General features: G+C 34.7%; 1 pseudogene; it reads left to right on the top strand.

The window, feature by feature from the left end:
* Positions 1-16,082: 16,082 nt before the first annotated feature.
* Positions 16,083-19,084, top strand: part of LOC101304486 — a 22,533-nt pseudogene continuing 19,531 nt past the window's right edge.

Here is a 19,084-nt window from a genome sequence, read left to right as displayed (position 1 = left end):
TTTTTAACTTGTCTTCAACAGTAAAACCAGCTATTCTTTTTTTTGTTTTTCTGTTTTTGGGATTTTGAGGATATGGTGAAGATCGATTATATTCTTTTGTAATATGTTGCTGAACAGATGAGCAATTTAACAAAGGAGGAATGTGTGGATTCCTGGACAAAGTGACGGGTTCCCTAGAGGTAGCTCAAAATATAGCGACTTTGCATAAGTGTGGGAGAATGAGGCTCGGATGGACCAATTTTTAGGCAAAAGTAAGTAAACCTTATTCTTAATTATCACACTTTTTTTTTATTCGGTATGATTTGTTGTTGACCCTATTCGGTAGGGTTTCATCAGCTCGGAAGCCTCACTAAGCCTCAGATACCTCACTCAAGTCTCTTGATCATCTGAAAGATCGGGTGAGTTGTGCTGCTTCCGGGAATGCTTCATTTTTCTTCTTTTTGTCTTTTCTGTGTTATGTGACTGAATGATGGAGACTGATTTGGGGTTTCGGTAATGCAGAAGTTTAATATTCTTATATTTGGGTTCATCAAAGGCAGGAGAAGGAAGGAAGGTGATGGGAAGCTAATTAATCTTACCTTATTCATATAGTAGTTATTGGTCCTGTATCTGTAGAACTATATCCATCTTATGTAGGGGGCCTATATAACAAAAGGAAAAAGATTGTAGTTTTCTCTTGATATTTTCTGTTACTGCATATGAGTTGAATATTTTCTGTTGAGTCAGGTTTTTGATCTTCACCGGCGCAATATAGATCATATCACTAGTCCATCTAGCCGCGGTCCTCAATTGATGATGTAACCCTATAGAACCAAGCTATCACTAGGCTAGCCTTTTTCATACTTTTAAATAAAAACCAGTCTTGCCTTAAGGGATTCATAATCTGCAACTCGTATGCATTTCTAATGGATCATAAATTCTTAATGTTTAACTATGTATCCAATGTTGTTGCAGTACATTAACTGTGACTTAATTTCTTTCTAATTTTTTTTTTGGTTTACAATATTTTTCTAAATTTCATGCTATCACTAATTAGTTTTGGTGTGCTTAACTTTTTGTTATTCTCATTAATTAGCCTAGATTCCTCAATAATTTTGTTTTTGATTAGTTGCACATTTTGGTTTTTATGTGATTCTAGATTCAAGCTTGGTTTGGAATTTTAGATCGACATGAATCTCACTCTACATGAGATTGATCAGCAAAATAAGGATGCGAACTGTTGGCTTATCCAAAGTCTGTAAAACGAAAATTGTGGGTATTGGTCTTTCTTATCTGTTAGGGATTTCAATTTTTTGTGGGGTAGTGAAATCCACACAACCTAAATTGTAATCCACACACTCACTTTCTGTTTTTAGTACCTTAAATTTTGTCCTTAGTAATTTAAATTTTGTCTTCGTATGAAAATGATTACTGAAAATGGAAAGTGGGTGTGTGGATTATAATTTGGGGTGTGTGGATTCCACATCCTTTTTTTGTGCTTTCGTTGATTTGTTTTATTAATTTTTACTGTCAGTGATTTATAGGTGGTTATTGAATTGCAGACCTTGAATTTTGATTGGTGTTATTCATTGATCGTGTGTTGTTGGAATCTCAGTTGTGGAATTACCCATTATAATCCTGTATGACCTGTTGTTCAGTTACATTTGTTATCTTTGAATCTTTAATTTTTACAAGAATCTGTATTTAGCAGAACCTTAGATCAAAGGTAGCTTCATATTTATGGGAACAGGGGATTTCGAATAAAAAAAAAAAATCTCTTACATTCTAATGCAGAACATATGAATTCCTAATGTATATGCATTTACTAATACACAGGCTGCTATGAGTGAAGCAATGTTTTGTTTTTAACGAGTCTATGTTTCCATTTTTCTACATCCTTAATAGTTTTTGAGTGCAATGAAACAAGGCTATATAACTGGTGCCGGAAATTTTTTGTACCTAACTAGAAGTTATTTTAGAGTCGGGGTTGGGTTTTGATGGATATTTAAGCTGTATGAGGGAGCTTATTTAAAATTAATCAGTAATTAATACTTAGATGAGGATTCCCTGGAATTTCATAAATTCAAATATAATGTCATTTAAATCTTTTGTTTCTTTTTGTTTGTCAAAATTACTTAATGACTTATTTACTTAATGTCATTAAAATTGAGATTTCTTTTAGTCCAGTTCTTAGTCTAGTTCATTCGCATTCTATTTGAGATTTCTTTTTGGAACTGGCTTTTGAGGTTTCCAAAAGCAGTTTGGTTGTGTGGTTTATATGTTCTCTTGTTAAAGCTTGTTAGTTTTGCATTATATTTGAGTTCCAGAAACAATCCACTTCTGATTCTAATTCTTGTATGCAATATATGTAAAGTACTTTAGAGGTGGTTCCATATCTTTTGAAATTTCTTGACAACTTGACAAATATCTATGTGAGGTGCAATCACAAGAGGTTAAACGGCCGAACATGTGATGTTTGAAATTATTCTAATTATTCTAATTACATCAGAAGTTTGAAAACAAAACGGCAAATTCATCAGAAGTTTGAAATTATTCTAGTTACAGGTCAATTAGTCTGGTGCATGTTTGTATATATTTGGTGCTAAGCCATTGACCCTGATGGTGATGGAACTGTCGAGAGATACTATTTCTTCGGAAGCAGGTGCATATGTGAAAGGTAAACATTTGGAAACAGTGTGTGGTAAGCAAGGCGATTGACAAGAAAAGTGACATTGCTCTTCTAATCTGTTTACTGGGAGGCAGGTGTAGTATAAAGTTACTTTTCTATTTGCGGGTCCCTAATTCAATTAGATGTAGCTTTCATGGTGTCATATAGGGTTTAGTGATTTGTTTGGGACAGTTAAATTTCAACAATTTTTTTTTAAAGAAACTATTTATATGCTAATACTCTTTAGTTGGGATACTTTTCTGCTCACCTACAGTTTTTTGGTCTGAGAGATCAAGTTAGGATGATGCTACTTATTTCTATTCCTGCAAACTCTAATGTATAAATTTCAAGTTCGGTATATGAGACTTGAGGGGCGGTGAGGGTTTTCTTTCTTTCTTTCTTTTTTAATTAATTTAATGACTGTCGGCTGCCTATTGTAGGATTAGATTTCTTTGTGTCAGCTTTTATCCTGACTTGAGCACTAGTTTCCAATGTCTAAGCTAGGCCTCATTGTTTCCTTCCGATTATGCAGGTTCTACGCTCTTGTGGAGTTATTGGGAAACCTGCCTTTCAGAATCTCATTTGCAATGGACATGTAATTGCTGACGATGGAAAAAAAAAACGAGTAAAAGTCTGAAAAATTATCCTCCACCAATTGATGTTATTGATCAGTATGTAGCTGTTGTGTTTATTGTAACTCACTGTTCCTATTATAGTTTCAGTATCCTGTCTGATCAGATTTCTGTTGTGCAGGATGCAGTACGATTTATACCTAATTAACTCTCCTGTTGTGCTGAACCATTACGTTTCAAGGAAGGAGTTTATTGTGTTCTGAGTGTGTTTTATCTATTCCTGTATTATTGTTTTCATGTTGGAGTGTTGTTCGTTGATCTTTGTTCTTTGAATTGACCAGTGGTGCTTTTATCTTTGGTCAATTACTGCCATGGTACAATCTCAAGTCTCTTTGCATTTTGGACGTATTCCTTGTCCAGAATGCAAAGAGACCTGAGATTGGAGGGTTTGCCGCTTTTGTCTCTATTGATCAAACCACTCTACAAAAGTCCAAATTGGGTATAAATCTCACTTTTTTTTTAATAGAGGGTGTCATTCTTCATCTATAGGATCAAGTATTATCTAAATTTGGGTATGTTTTGAGATCATGGAGTTGTATCAAAATTCCTGTGTGAAAACCTGATATTTAAAAGTCATTGCTACTACTGCCACTTACTGTTATTGCATTGTGATGTTTAAAAACTCTTATGTTGGATATTATGTGGCTGTGGGAAGTGGTTCTCTGCTTTGCTCATCGGCATTGGTAAGCACTCATTGAATTGAGTCTGTAGCTTTTAATGTCACTCTTGATGAAGCTCAATTGAAGTAGAATTTATACCATCTTCAATATTTTTTATTTTACTTCTCAAAAGTTATTTTCGTTCATTCCAAATCTTTATGTGCAGTACTTGCGGTACTTGATATACTTTTACGAATTTAAATTTTGGATTTGAGGTATGATTTCTGAATTTGATCGCAGACAACTGGGGTAGGAAGGAAGAAGAGAGATGGAATCAATGGACAGGAGGCTGCTTCTTGAGGGTAAGGCAAAATTCTCAAAACACGTTACTGACACTTTTGATGTTTGTACGCCTAAGTTCTCTCTGTTTCTTTAAATAAAACAGAAAAATCAGGTGCTATTAAGATGTGACGATCAATGAGAATGTTTTCCCTGGCCATTTCCTAGAGAGGCCTATTATGCCCTGTGTTCTCATGGTTAAGGTATTACTGTTTAACCCACATTAGTCCTCTGCATTTTGCTTATTTTACATGCGCACTTAAATATAATGTGTGGTTCTGCGTAATAATAATAATTATCAAGAGCATTCAACATAAAGCACATTCCCAAGGCTTATTGATTGCACCGAATTCCAGTATATAGCGAGTTTCATTTTTAAGCAGTTTTTCAGGTCAAGTTACAGTCTTTACCTGCAATATACCCAAATAAAGAAAATTGTATCGATTGTATAGTGGCTTCAAAAAGGAAAACTTTGCTTTCATCTGCTTGATTTAATTTTCATGTTTGCTTAGTCTAAGTTTGAATCTGATTTTTCTTTCTTTCTTCTTTTTGCTATGGAGTGCCACCAGAATACAAAATTGGAGAGATAATTAGACCTGGAAACTAAAGATGGCTAATGTGATTACTAGTTCAATATCTTTGATCTCCTTTCATGTTTTTCACCATCCTCTTATTAAAGTGTAATGCTTTTTCTGTTGTTCTTGTCTGGTGGATTGGCATAGCATTCTGGGTAATTCGACTCCAATTGCAGGAACAATCAGAGTATTTCGGCCCAAAGGTTCTTATTTGACTGTGACTTAATTTCTTTCTAAATTTCAGGCTATCACTAATAAAATTTTGGTTTGCTTAACTTTTTGTTATTCTCGTTAAATAGCCTAGATTCCTCTATTTTTTTGTTTTTGACTTGTTGCACATTTTGGTTTTTATGTGGTTTTAGATTTAGGCTTGGTTTGGGATTTTATAGTCTATACATGAAGAGGAAGGTGTTGGGGCCATTGAGATCAATGAGCAAAATAAGAATGCGAACTCTTAAAGTGAAAGAGAGAATAGTATTTGGGTTTGTGCATGTTTTGTATGCTTTTTAATTTTGGATATGTTTCGAGATTCTAATATTGCTCTTTGTCCAGGGTTTAATTTGTTCCCATAACCGTGTTATGTGATTCAGATAGAGTTCAAGCTGCTTTGGCCTTTGATCTTGGTAAAAAAAAAAAAATCCCACCCTTGAAGACCATTTTGTTCTTATTTGTCCATATTTTGAGCAGCTTTAATGTGGACATTTTATTTCTTATCCTTTTTTTTTTGGTTCTATCCATATTTTTTTTATCCATTTTCGGTGCAGAGCTGATGAGATATCTTTGAGTGAAAATCTATGGAGGATTTGTTAACATGTGCCTGGTTGAGTTTGGTTGATTTTGGGCGGGATCCAATTTGTTAGTTTCTCAGGTATATTCTTGATGTTGTTATGCTCGACTTTATTGGCTTTTGCGTTTGCATTTGAATTTTTGTTGTGTTTTCATTTGAATTTTTTTTGGTGGCATGATATTTGGTGTTTGAATGCAAAGAGTGCAATATAAATTTTCCCCAAGATGGATTTGTGGGACTATAGATTTGGGAAGTTCCTAATCCTGTGCTCAGATGGAATAGATAAGTTGAGTGCTTTTGAATTTTCAAATTTTTTCATTCCGTTTTTGTGTGGTTTTTATACTGTTTGAGATTGAGCTTATCATTTCAAGAAGGTTAACTGTTCCCATTACCTGATTTGAGCTGATTCGGCGTTTGTTTGTTTTGCAGCTTGGACCTCAATGATCGATTGCACCGAATTCCAATATATAGCTTACTGATTTGATTTTCATTTTTTAGCAGTTTATCAGGTAAAGTTACAGTTTACATGCAATATACTCAAATAAAGAAAACTATATTTCTTTCTTTCTGAGTTGAAATTATATTTTGTCAAATCTGGTGTACTTATTCTTTTACCAAATCAAACAATGCATTGGTCAATTTGTCAATCTCTTGAACTGTGTTGTGCAAATAAGAGATACATTTGTTAAATTGGGGATACATCTGGTGTAATGGTCAAGTTTAATAGAGATACATTTGGTGTAAATGTCAAGTGTAATAGAGATACTTTTAATAACAATGTGTTGGCCCAACACACAAGCTCTTCGTTTAAAAATAAGAGATACATTTGGTGTAATGGTCAAGTTTAATAAACTGACACAAATACTAGATATACCACAACTTGAACTTGCACAAGCTTTTTCCATGCAGGTTTCGTTTACAAAATGAGGGTTTTTTGCGTGTTTCTGATAGTGACACATGCGCCTTTGGTAGTATAGCCTTGAATCGAGGTTTTGAAAATTCATGTTTTTGTTTTCCGTCATATTGGTAATGAAGTTTTATAACTTATCATGAACAGTTTTATAACTTATCTTCAACAGCTATTCAATTATTTATTTATTTATTTATTTATTTTGTCATTTTGTGGATACGGGGAAGATTGATTATTTTCTTTTGTAATATGTTGCTGAACGGATGAGCAATTTAACAAAGGAGTAATGTGTGCATGTACTTTGCCCACAAAGTACCGGTTCCCTAGAGGCGGCTCAAAATATAGAGGAGTGCCATTGCTTAAGTGTGGGAGCTGGGAGACTCAGATGGGCCAATTTTTAGACAACAAGTAAGTAAACCTTTCTCTTAATTATCACTCATTTTATTATCCGGTATGTTTTGTTTTCGACCCTATTTAGACCTCATTTTTTTAATGGTCTACATTGATGGTCAGATGACATGAAATGCTGATGAGATAGTTTGTGCTCAAATATTTTATGCATTTGGCCACAGTTCCCATTGAAAATCATTTATGCATATTTTCCAGGTTAGTTATTGATATCCCAGCAACAACTGCTGCAAGCTCTGGTGAGTACTTTACAGTTTCCACTTTTCATTCCATTTTTGTGTGGTTTTTACTGTTTGAGATTGAGCTTATCATTTCAAGAAGGATAACCGTTCCCATTACCTGATTTGAGCTGATTCTGCGTTTGTCTGTTCTGTAATCTAGCACCTCAATGATCGATTGCACCGAATTCCGGTATAAGTTTCATTTTTAAGCTGTTTTTCAGGTAAAGTAACTTTACATGGAATGTACTCAAATAAAAAAAATTGTATCGATTATATAGTGGCTTCAAAGAAAGAAAAGTTTGCTTTCATCTGCTGGATTTAATTTTCATGTTTGCTTAATCTGAGTATTAATATGATTTTTCTTTCTTGGTTTCTTGTTTTTGTGTTCGAGTGCCACCAAAATACAAATTTGCAGAGATAACTGGACCCGGCTGGAAACTAAAGATGGTGAATGTAATTACTAGTTCAATTGCTTTGATCTCCTTTCCTGTTTTTCACCATCCTCTTATTAAAGTGTAACGCTTTTTCTGTTATTCTTGTCCGGTCGATTGGCATAGCGGTCTGGGTAATTCGACTCCAATTGCAGGAACAATCAAAGTATTTCGGCCCAAATGTTCTTATTTGACTGTGACTTAATTTCTTTCTAAATTCCACGCTATCACTAGTTAAATTTTGGTGTGCTTAACTTTTTGTTATTCTCATTAAATAGCCTAGATTCCTCTATCATTTTGTTTTTGACTAGTTGGGTTTTTATGTGGTTTCAGATTCAGGCTTGGTTTGGGATTTTATATCGACATGAATCTATACATGAAGAGGAAGGTGTTGGGGCCATTGAGATCGATGAGCAAAATAAGAATGCGAATTGTTAAAGTGAAAGAGAGAATAGTATTTGGGTTTGTGCATGTTTTGTATGCCTTTTATTTTTGGATCTGTTTCGAGATTCTAATGTTGCTCTTTGTCCAGGGTTTAATTTGTTCCCATAACCGTGTTATGTGATTCAAATAGAGTTTAAGCCGCTTTGGCCTTTGATCTTGGTAAAAAAAAAATATCCCACCTTTGAAGACCATTTTGTTCCTATTTGTCCATATTTTGAGCAGCTTTACTGTCTTAGTATTTCTTGTCCTTTCTTTTGGTTCTATCTTTATATTTTTATTCCCATTTTCGATGGAGAGCTGATGAGATATCTTTAAGTGAAAATCTATGGAGGATTTGTTAACATGTACCTGGTCGAGTTTGGTTGATTTTGGGCAGGATCCAATTTGTTAGTTTCTCAGGTATATGCTTGATGTTGTTATGCTTTACTTTATTGGCTTTTGCGTTTGCAATTGAATTTTTGTTGTGTTTTCATTTGAATTTTTTTTGGTGGCATGAAATTTGGTGTTTGAATGCAAAGAGTGCAATATAAATTTTTCCCAAGATGGATTCGTGGGACTATGGATTTGGGAAGTTACCAATCTTCCTCTGCTCGGATCGAATAGATAAGTTGAGTGCTTTTGAATTTTCAAATTTTTTCATTCCGTTTGAGATTGAGCTTATCATTTCAAGAGGGATAACCGTTCCCATTACCTGATTTGAGCTGATTCGGCGTTTGTCTGTCTGTTCTGCAGTCTAGCACCTCAATGATCGATTGCACCGAATTCCAGTATATAGCTTGCTGATTTGAGTTTCATTTTTATGCAGTTTTTCAGGTAAAGTTACAAACTTTACATGGAATGTACTCAAATAAAGAAAACTGTATCGATTATATTGTAACAGTTGGAATTTTGACATAAGATTATATTGTAGCATCTACTCTAGATGGATGACCTTAAGTTCTTGAACGCAAGTATTTCTTCCTCACAAAAGTACTTTGGTAAAGTTTGGTTGCTCGACATGTGATAATTCTCTCATGTTTTGAACTTGAGCTTCTTTCCTTATGGATTCACTCCAACACTAGTGGACATGTGATAGTTACATAAGTATTCATTTCCACTTCTTTTAGTAACTAGTTATGTACGAAGGAAAAGTAACATGTTCAACCTTGCGTTTCTTAGGATAACAGAATTGCTTTAAGATATAGGCCTTACCACTCTCTGCTGAAGTTTGAAACCAATCTCCATACTAAACTAGTGATTTGATTAATGTCCATTTCAACTAAGTTTCCTTTGGATTATACATTGTACTGGTATGAACTTAATGGTTTATTTTGTTGAATGAAGAGTGAGGACTGGTTTTGCTGGTTATGCTTGTTGAAAAAACTGGGCATCAAGACTTGAAATGATCCCAAAAAGTGATTTCTTGTGTTCTTTGGATATGAAAACGTTTTGACTATTTTCTGGACACATTTGTTTGTGCAGCTTTAATGCCTAGAATCAAGAATGGTAGATCCTTTACAGTAGAGAGCATGTGCGACTTTACTGAAGCAGAACATATGCAGAAGGTGGTGTGATCTTGTACAATTTTTTCTTTTATCTCCTTGAAATTTGAGAACCTTTTAGCGTATTGTTTCAGATGGCTTAACTTTTGCAGAACCTTGAATCATCCTCTGATTTAAAAGCTGCTGATGAAACTAAGACTGACTTGAAGATCACTCCTGAGTTGAAGGAAGAAACAATTCCCAGGGAGGCTAAAGATGAAAACAGTGCAAGACAAGCCACTACGGTAATTTGACTTTACTCTCTGAAAATCACATTTTCATGATTACATGTGGCCCCTTATCACTAATGTATTGCTTTCAGATTTCTGCTGATAAAGTAGAGGACAAATGCATGAAAGATGATGGAAGGTTAGTTTTCCTCTTACTGCTGATCTAATGCTCTCTTAGGTCTCTTTCTAGCTCCAAGGTTTCTCATTGTGTTTCTTCTCTGCAGTGAACTGATATAACTAATGAGAAGGAGAATAGTAATTCCATAGCTAGTACTCCAAAGCCACCCATGAATTAGTCCAAGAAGGGAGATCTTCTAAGTGATTCCAAAAACCACCAGACAGCTAAAAAGATATCAAGTATGGTCAGAAACCCATAAGGGCTAAGGGGAAAAAGTCACTTGCACTCTTCACATATTAAACCGTATACTATGAAAAGGTTGACATGCTTCACTTTATCTGGTGTGCTTTGAATTCATTATATGCCAGTGCTATGTCCTAATTGTATACTTGACTCAAACTTACAGAGAAGAGAACGTGAAAAATGCAACTGGCACATCCATGTTAGCTCAGGAGAATCAGGCAATTAAGCGGTAGAAGTTGGCTGCTGGAAGATCTAGACAGGTTACTTTTAGTTCTGGAATTTGTGTTGACTCACATCTAGAAGCCTCTTTGTTGTCGTTTGGTGAAGATTATTTCTAGACATTTCCCACGACTGTTTTTCCTTGTGTGCCCTTAAAATGCAGATTCTTAATCCCAAACCCCAAACATTGCTCCACAAGTCAAAACTGGGTCATACCAGTGCCACACATTTTTCAACTGCTATTAAAACTAAAAAAGAGGACAGGACGGTTTGTGCTTTTCATCCCGCTTTTGCTCTCCATGTTGTTATGCAATATCAGAATTGAGTAGTTGATCCTTTCCCAATCTACAGATTTATTTTCGGGAACCTGCAGCACCATTTGTTTCAATGGCAGAAATGATGAACAGGTTCCAATCAAGTACCAGAGACTTGTCGCTGCCGCATGCTAATGGTTCTCTTTCACACGTAAAGGAGCTTCACCCTGCTTAAAGTTCTTTCACTTCTTTACACTTCTATATATATTTAGTTGGTCAGGTTTAATAAATTTTTTTTTTTTTGTCTATAGAGGTTGATGTTGTTTCTATTATTCAGATGAAGCCTAAACTCACCTTAACAAGACCAAAGGAGCCAGAATTTGAGACGTCACAGCGTGTGCACTCAGAGTGAAGAGTACTGCTGAGCTGGAAGAAGAGATGACGGCCAAAATTCCAAAGTTTAAGGCTCGTCCAGTAAACAAAAAGGTACTTTTGTAATATTCAAGTTATGGCTTGATCTCAACTTTCATTCACGATCTATATCTGTTGATTCACTGGACTTTCGTTACAGATTCTTGAAGCACCATCATTACCTGCAATGTCAAGAAGTACCCCAGCCACCTGCATTTCAGGTAAAGCTAAAAGTGAACTGTGTATTATCACAAGGAGCAAATTCAAGATTGTTTTTCATGTTCAATAGTTCTGAGCTGTCATATTGCTCTTTGTCCAGGGTTTAATTTGTTCCCATAACTGTGTTATGTGATTCAAATAGAGTTCAAGCCGCTTTGGCCTTTGATCTTGGTTAAAAAAAAAATAATATATATATATATATCCCACCATTGAAGACCATTTTGTTCTTATTTGTCCATATTTTGAGCAGCTCTAATGTCTCATTATTTCTTATCCGTTTCTTTTGGTTCTATCCATTTTTTTTTTGTTCATTTTCGGTGCAGAGCGGATGAGATATCTGAGTGAAAATCTATGGAGGATTTGTTAACATGTGCCTGGTCGAGTTTGGTTGATTTTGGGCGGGATGTTGTTATGCTCGACTTTATTGGCTTTTGCGTTTGCATCTGAGTTTTTATTGTGTTTTCATTTGAATTTTTTTTGTGGCATAAATTTGGTGTTTGAATCCAAGGAATGCAATATAAATTTTCCCCAAGATGGATTTGTGGGACTATGGATTTGGGAAGTTCCCAATCCTCTGCTCAGATCAAATAGATAAGTTTAGTGCTTTTGAATTTTCAAAATTTTTTCATTCCGTTTTTGTGTGGTTTTTATACTGTTTGAGATTGAGCTTATCATTTCAAGAAGGATAACCGTTCCCATTACTTGATTTGAGCTGATTCGGCGTTTTTCTGTTCTGCAGTATAGGACCTCGATGATCAATTGCACCGAATTCTAGTATATAGCTTGCTGATTTGATTTTCATTTTTTAGCAGTTTATCAGGTAAAGTTACCGTTTACATGCTATATACTCAAATAAAGAAAACTGTATTTCTTTCTTTGAGTTTCAATCTGATTTTCGTTTCTTTCTTTGTTTCTTCTTTTTGCTATCGAGTGTGCCACCCGAATACTAAATTGGAGTGATAACTCGACCTGGTTGGAAACTAAAGATGGTGAATGTAAGTACTAGCTCTATTGCTTTGATCTTCGGCGGTCACTATCTTTTCAAACATAACAGCATGTTTTATCTGATGAAGAATGTCATGCACGTTGTTATTTTTGACTGAGTTTTCTGTTTCCTTGATTTGAGCTGATTCGGGTTTTGTCTGTGCTGCAGTCTAGCACCTCAATGATCGATTGCACCGAATTCCAATATGTAGCTTGCTGATTTGAGTTTCGTTTTTAAGCAGTTTTTCAGGTAAAGTTACAAACTTTACATGCAATGTACTCAAATAAAGAAAACTGTATCGATTATATAGTGGCTTCAAAGAAAGAAAACTTTACTTTCATCTGCTTGATTTAATTTTCATGCTTAATCTGAGTATCAATATGATTTTTCTTTCTGTCTTTCTTCTTTTTTCTTTCGAGTGTCACCAGAATACAAAATTGCAGAGATAACCGGACCTGGCTGGAAACTAAAGATGGTGAATGTAGTTACAAGCTCAATTGCTTTGTTCTCCTTTCCTGTTTTTCACCATCCTCTTATTAAAGTGTAATGCTTTTTCTGTTGTTCTTGTCCGGTCGATTGGCATAGATTCTTTGTTTGATTTCAGTTTTGGTTTTGGGTTATCTTTTTTTACTGGTGAATTTGCTTTTGATTCTGGGTTTTCTGCTGGTCGTCTTTTTTCAGGTTCAGTTTAGTAATCACTATGGTCTACTGCTGATGCTTGGTTCTGGTTTCTTTTGGGTGATTTCCATTTCATCAGTTCTCAAAGTAATGGAGGTATGGTTAATGCTCTCGAATTTCAAATTTTTTGATCTTTAATTTCAAAATCCTTTTAATAATACAACAGTGATTCAAATATTTCAAATACGTATAGGTCATCTTCAGTTAATAGAGTAAATAGAAAGAAGTGGACAAATTCGTAGGGGCTAAAATGATCTATGTCAATACTGACATGCCCACACATATAGCAAGCTAAATGTGTGAGGATGAATAATAATAGCAACAAGGAGAACAAGTAGGAGGATCATGAAATTTTGCTGAATGCTGATGTATAACAAGTAGGGTGATGTTCTCATTTTTCCAGAGGGTCATCCCATTGCCAGTTCGCCATTGTCCCAAAATAACTACAATGAACGCCAAAGGCAGTAGAAAGATTTGGAGTCAATGGTCAGATGACAAGAGGAACTTAATTGCAGGTTAGTCAATCATGCTTTAGACAAATGAACTTATTCAAAATTCAAAGCATTGCTTATTAGTTGGTTACAATCAAAGCAGCTTGGACATTGGTTTTTTCTTTTCAAGTATTTGTTTTTGGTTGGTTTTGTTTTTGGGTATTCGAATAGTTTCCATCAAGTATTTGAATGGCTGGTTGGACTCTGTGTTTGATGCTATGGATATTTTTCTGGTTTTGTAGGTTGTGGTCATGGTTGCTGTGATTTTGATCAGTTAGGTTCTTCCCTTTTTCTCTTATTGAAGGGATGTTTTATTAATGGTATTTAGCAGTAGTTTGGGTTTTATTGTATTGATTGTACAGTTGGAATCAAAACTGAATTGAAACTTATAGCGGAAAGAACCTAAAAATCCTATCAGGTGTCAAAACAGAGGCATGGTCTCATTAGAAGTCACTATCTTACTTTTAAGTCTTAAACTTATGAGGCTGTATGCATGATGCTTACCAGAAAAATATCCATATCATAGTAATTTTTATTTTTTGTGAACTGAATTGCTAAAAGTTAGGCTCTCTGATGCTTTTTTTTTTTTTTCAAATAAAACTTGATGACAATCGGTATTGTGTCTACGGGAATTATTATATCAATTTATAATGATTAATGTGTTTTTAACGCATCCCTTGACAGGACGGAGCTCTTTTTTGTTAATTTTTTTTTGGACAATCATGTTAAGGTTTTAAATTGATTCTAACTAAATAACTTCAGATTTATTGTCAATTTATTGGCTTTGTTAATTTGATTAGCTAACAACTACAATTCAAATTTTACAATAGAATTTTAATTTGCTTTTACTGAAATACATTTAGACTTACAATTTATAAACTAAGGTCCACTCTTCATAATGAGTGAGGACTTGAAGATGAGTTGAGAAGACTGAGGAAAGAGCTTGAGAGTGAAAAGGTAGAAGGGAAAATTTTTCTTTTACCTTTTACGATGTAAATGGTTGACTCTGCTAACAGAGTTGTGCATATGGTGTCGTTTAGGTTAGCATAGGCATACGTGATGCTCCGGTGTTCAGTTTACCATAGGCATATGCGGTTTAGGTGAACTGCAAATTTTCTAGGGAAGGTAGCCTGACAGGGATTAGAGCAAATGGAATTTGAAGAGCTGTGTAACGTGTGGTATGTACATTGAGGAGTGTCAAACGAGGAATTAATATACACATGAAAATAGCTACTTCATTTCAGTTTCATTTTTTTGGCGTGGCAATTGGAGTAGAGTATTCTACTTAATTGATTTCAGGGGATCTATATAAATTGCTGTGGATTTTGTAGTAATTCTATTTTGTTATTGTTTAAAGTCCTTTTTTTTTCCTTATTCTTTTTTAACAGATGGTGAGAGTGAGGTCCTACATTGTATAACTGATTTAGAATCCAAGAGAGCGCATTTTGAGAACTGCAAGAAAGTGTTGCACTGGAATACAATATTGTCATTCTTTCTCTTATAAACTCATTCTTTATTCTTTTGCATCTTCATATGTTACTCAGTTTATTCTTTTAAATTTTATTTTTCATTTTGCTATTTGTTCTTTATCATCTGTTAATAATAATATTCTCTGTTTTTCATAGATCAAACTATTCTTTATAGTTCTAATTTGTATGTAACAAATAGTAATCCAGGTAACTTTTGTTCTTTGTATTATAAAAATGTAATTAGGCTTCATAGTACTCCAAAATTAGCTGTCCTGTCACTACCTTATTCTTCATGTCCTTTTTTAAGATCTGGGCTTTGAATAGTAAAAGGCTTCATAGTAATGTAGCTTTTTTTATGAATGCTCTGATCATTATTGTGATTAGAGAATTAGATTCATTGTTTGTTTGTGAGTTTGATGGTAGGTTTCTTTTATTTCTTCAGTTCCTGCTTGCAAACCAAGAACTTAGTTCTTCTGTTTCCGTTGATTTCCTGAGATTTTGAACGAACTGAGGTTCATTGGTATGTGCTACTTCTTCTGCATTCAAGGAGCATATTCATTTAGGTGCTACACTATCTCTTAGTGCTCTTCTAAAAGCCTTCACTTCCCTCTCAAATATCCCAAAAGTGTATCCAATCTCTAATTCAGGCTAAGATAGATATCCCCTGTGTCCATTGCTTTTTACTTGGAAAACATACTATTAGACTTAGTGATATCTATTAAACTGTGTTTTTTGCAAATCATACTATTAGATCTTTTGCATTGCATCTGTATCTAGAGCAATGCATGTATTTTAATATGATCATGATAAGACCTAATATATTGCTTTTGTTTTCGTGTTGTATGAGACTATCTTCTGTGTTAATCTAACATGCCCACTATCAACCATGTATTGATGATATTCTTAATGTCCCTAATTTGCCTGTTTTTTGCTCAAAGTAGAACTCATAATCACTTTCGGAATTTGCAGATATCATCACTAGATGTTCCTGAATGCTTCTTTGATGGCAGACTTGGCGGGTGCAAGAGTTGTGACTAAAGATGTATAGGAAGGAGTTATAACTAAGGAGGATCTTGATTCAACAATGTGCTTTATTATCAAATGATGTGGGATGTCCTTTTACAATTTTAAGTTGGAAATGAGTGCTTGCTATGCATCATCGTGGTGTTTTATCTCTCTGTTTACCTGCTTTTAGTGGTGTGTATGCACAGTTCTTGATTTGTATCTATGCTTGAAACAGAGCAATCACATAATGGCACTCAAAGTCCTCTTCAAGAGCCAGTTGCAACAATCTCAGGTTGAGCATCAGCTTCGCTGGGAAGTTGAAATACTAAGTCATCTTCGCCATCCCAATATTCTACGTCTTTATGGCTACTTTTATGATCAGGTATAGTGCTCATAGGTGGTTTATGTTTGCACCAAATTGAACGTCTCCAAGTTAATGGAACCACTATGGTACAGAGCAACTCACCCTTGTAGTTTGCATTGATTTTTTAATGTGTTTTCATTTGAATTTTTTTTGGTGGCATGAAATTTGGTGTTTGAATGCAAAGAGTGCAATATAAATTTTCCCGAAGATGGATTCGTGGGACTAGATTTGGGAAGTTTCCCAATCCTCTCCTCAGATCGAATAGATAAGTTGAGTGCTTTTGTATTTTCAAATTTTTTCATTCCGTTTTTGTGTGGTTTTTATACTGTTTGAGATTGAGCTTATCATTTCAAGAAGGATAACCGTTCCCGTTAGCTGATTTGAGCTGATTCTGCGTTGTCTGTTCTGTTGTCTAGGACCTCAATGATGGATTCTAGTATATCGGTTGCTGATTTGATTTTCATTTTTTAGCAGTTTATCAGGTAAAGTTACAGTTTACATGCAATATACTCAAATAAAGAAAACTGTATTTCTTTCTTTTTAGTTTCAATCTGATGTTCGTTTCTTTCTTTCTTCTTTTTGCTATCGAGTGCCACCCGAATACTAAATTGGAAAGATTACTGGACCTGGCTGGAAACTGAAGATGGTGAATGTAACTATGTAAGTACTAGGTCAATTGCTTTGATCTTCGGCAGTCGCTATCTTTTCAAACATCACAGCATGTTTTATCTGATGAAGAATGTGATGCACATTGTTATTTTTCACTGGTTTTCTGTTTCCTTGATTTGAGCTGATTCGGGTTTTGTCTGTGCGGCAGTCTAGCTCCTCAGTGATTGATTCCACCGAATTCCAGTATATATAGCTAAGCAGTTTTTAAGGTAAAGTTTCAAACTTTACGTGCAATGTGCTTGAATAAAGAAAACTGTATCGATTATATAGTGGCCTCAAAGAAGAAACTTTGCTTTCATCTGCTTGATTTAATTTTCATGTTTGCTTAATCTGAGTATCAATATGAGTATCATCTTTTTGCTTTCGAGTGCCCACCAGAATACAAAATTGCAGTGATAACTGGACATGGGTGGAAACTAAAGATGGTGAATGTAATTACTAGCTCAATTGCTTCAGGTCAGCTGTGTCCTTAAATATATACATTTAAAGGTCTTGTCATATGTAATGGACTGTTGCGTTCTGTTTCAACTGATTGTGTCTGTAGGATATATTCAGATTCATGTTGTGAAGTTGTTGTCATCTCTAATTTAATAGCCTCAGATTTCTGCTTGAGCTATAGTTGTTTTCCTTTGGGAATCATCTTGATTGCAAATTACGAAACACAATTCATTTTCTAGCCCCAAATATGTGGAACATGGAAATTATGCTAGTGGTTAACTTGCAACTGCAATTGTGATGTTCAACTGCAATTTAGAACATATGTTTTATTGCTACGGCCCAAACTCTTTTAGACCTTGTATAATGGTTGAGCAAGCTTACATCTTTTAGTTTACTGCACATTTAGATTTCTTGGTGACTTTATTATGTTGTGCATGTATAAAAAGTTCTCTATTGCTGCATGTATATAAAGTTCCCTATTGCTCTCTTGTATTGTGAATGCTGGGGTTGACTGCCTCTGAATTGCAATTTTTTGTGACAGAAAAACTCAACGCCTTCAAAGAGCTTGCTGGCCATTGCAGTTGGAGTAAAACAGAAAGGAATAGTGGACAAAATTGTTCGGAAGGTAATTGCCTCGACTTTCTTGGTTTATGACCTTCTACTTGAGAACTATATTTCCATCTTTGTGTTAAATATCTGTTTTTTTTTATTGTAGTTTTTATTCAAGTGACTTTGTGGTAATGCTTTTCCATTATGATGGTGCTGTGGATAGGTGGAGGGATTTACATTGGAGTGATCCTGCCATTCATGTGTCTGATGAACCAAACAAAATGGTACATTAATTGGTTCACTTAGTTGCTTAGATATGGAGCAAGGTAGGAATAAGTTGGCAATTATTGCATGGGAACAATCTATTTTGTTTTATAATGAAACAAATGCTGTTTGATGATATAGGTGGTTCGCAAAACGTTTCATGCATCCATATATAGTGACTGAATATAAACATATTTTTCTCTGGGATGAGGAACTTGGAGTTGAGAATTTTGATCCTGAACGGTAAGCATAATCAGGTCACTGTTGAGAATGATCGTAGCATCCCTAACGAAGCACTGTTATATTTCACATTATTTATGCCTGCTTTCATGCTTGAGTGGGAGTGTGAGTGCGAGTTACAGAAAATAAAGTAAATTTCCCCATCGCCCTTCTTTTTTTTTTTGTCTTTTTTTTTTCGTTTTTTTTTGTTTTCTTTTTTCATGAGAAGGTGAGACATTTTATTGATCAAATATGTTTAAAAACATACGATATGGCTAGCTATGACGTGGTGACGTTATTAATATAATCGGAGCTTGACTCCTTCCCCTCGAATAAAAAAAAATACTTATAACTTTGGATTTCCTTAGATGCATGTTGCACTACAACCTGAGGGCATCACCCTTTATCTCCTAAATAAAATGAAAACAAATATAGTTCTATCAGGTGGTAGGTTGTTTTTTCAAGGCATAAAACCATAAACACCTATGGGATAATTTTTTTTTTAATTTGGTATAAATACATATTGGATTGCATTTTAAAGATGTTGATTTCATGCAGATATCTATCAATTATTCAGGATGAGGGACTTGAAATGTCACAGCCAGCACTTGATCCTGTCAAATCGGAGATGTATCATCCAATCACTGCACGTGTAAAGAAATCTAAGGTGCACTGGTCAGTGTAATTTTTTTTTATGGAAACAGAACTGGTTACATGCAATAAACTCAAATAAAGAAAACTGTAGA

Source organism: Fragaria vesca, linkage group LG5 (assembly GCF_000184155.1).
Source record: "Fragaria vesca subsp. vesca linkage group LG5, FraVesHawaii_1.0, whole genome shotgun sequence".
Classification (NCBI taxonomy): domain Eukaryota; kingdom Viridiplantae; phylum Streptophyta; class Magnoliopsida; order Rosales; family Rosaceae; genus Fragaria; species Fragaria vesca.
This window is presented reverse-complemented; position numbering and strand designations above follow the sequence as displayed.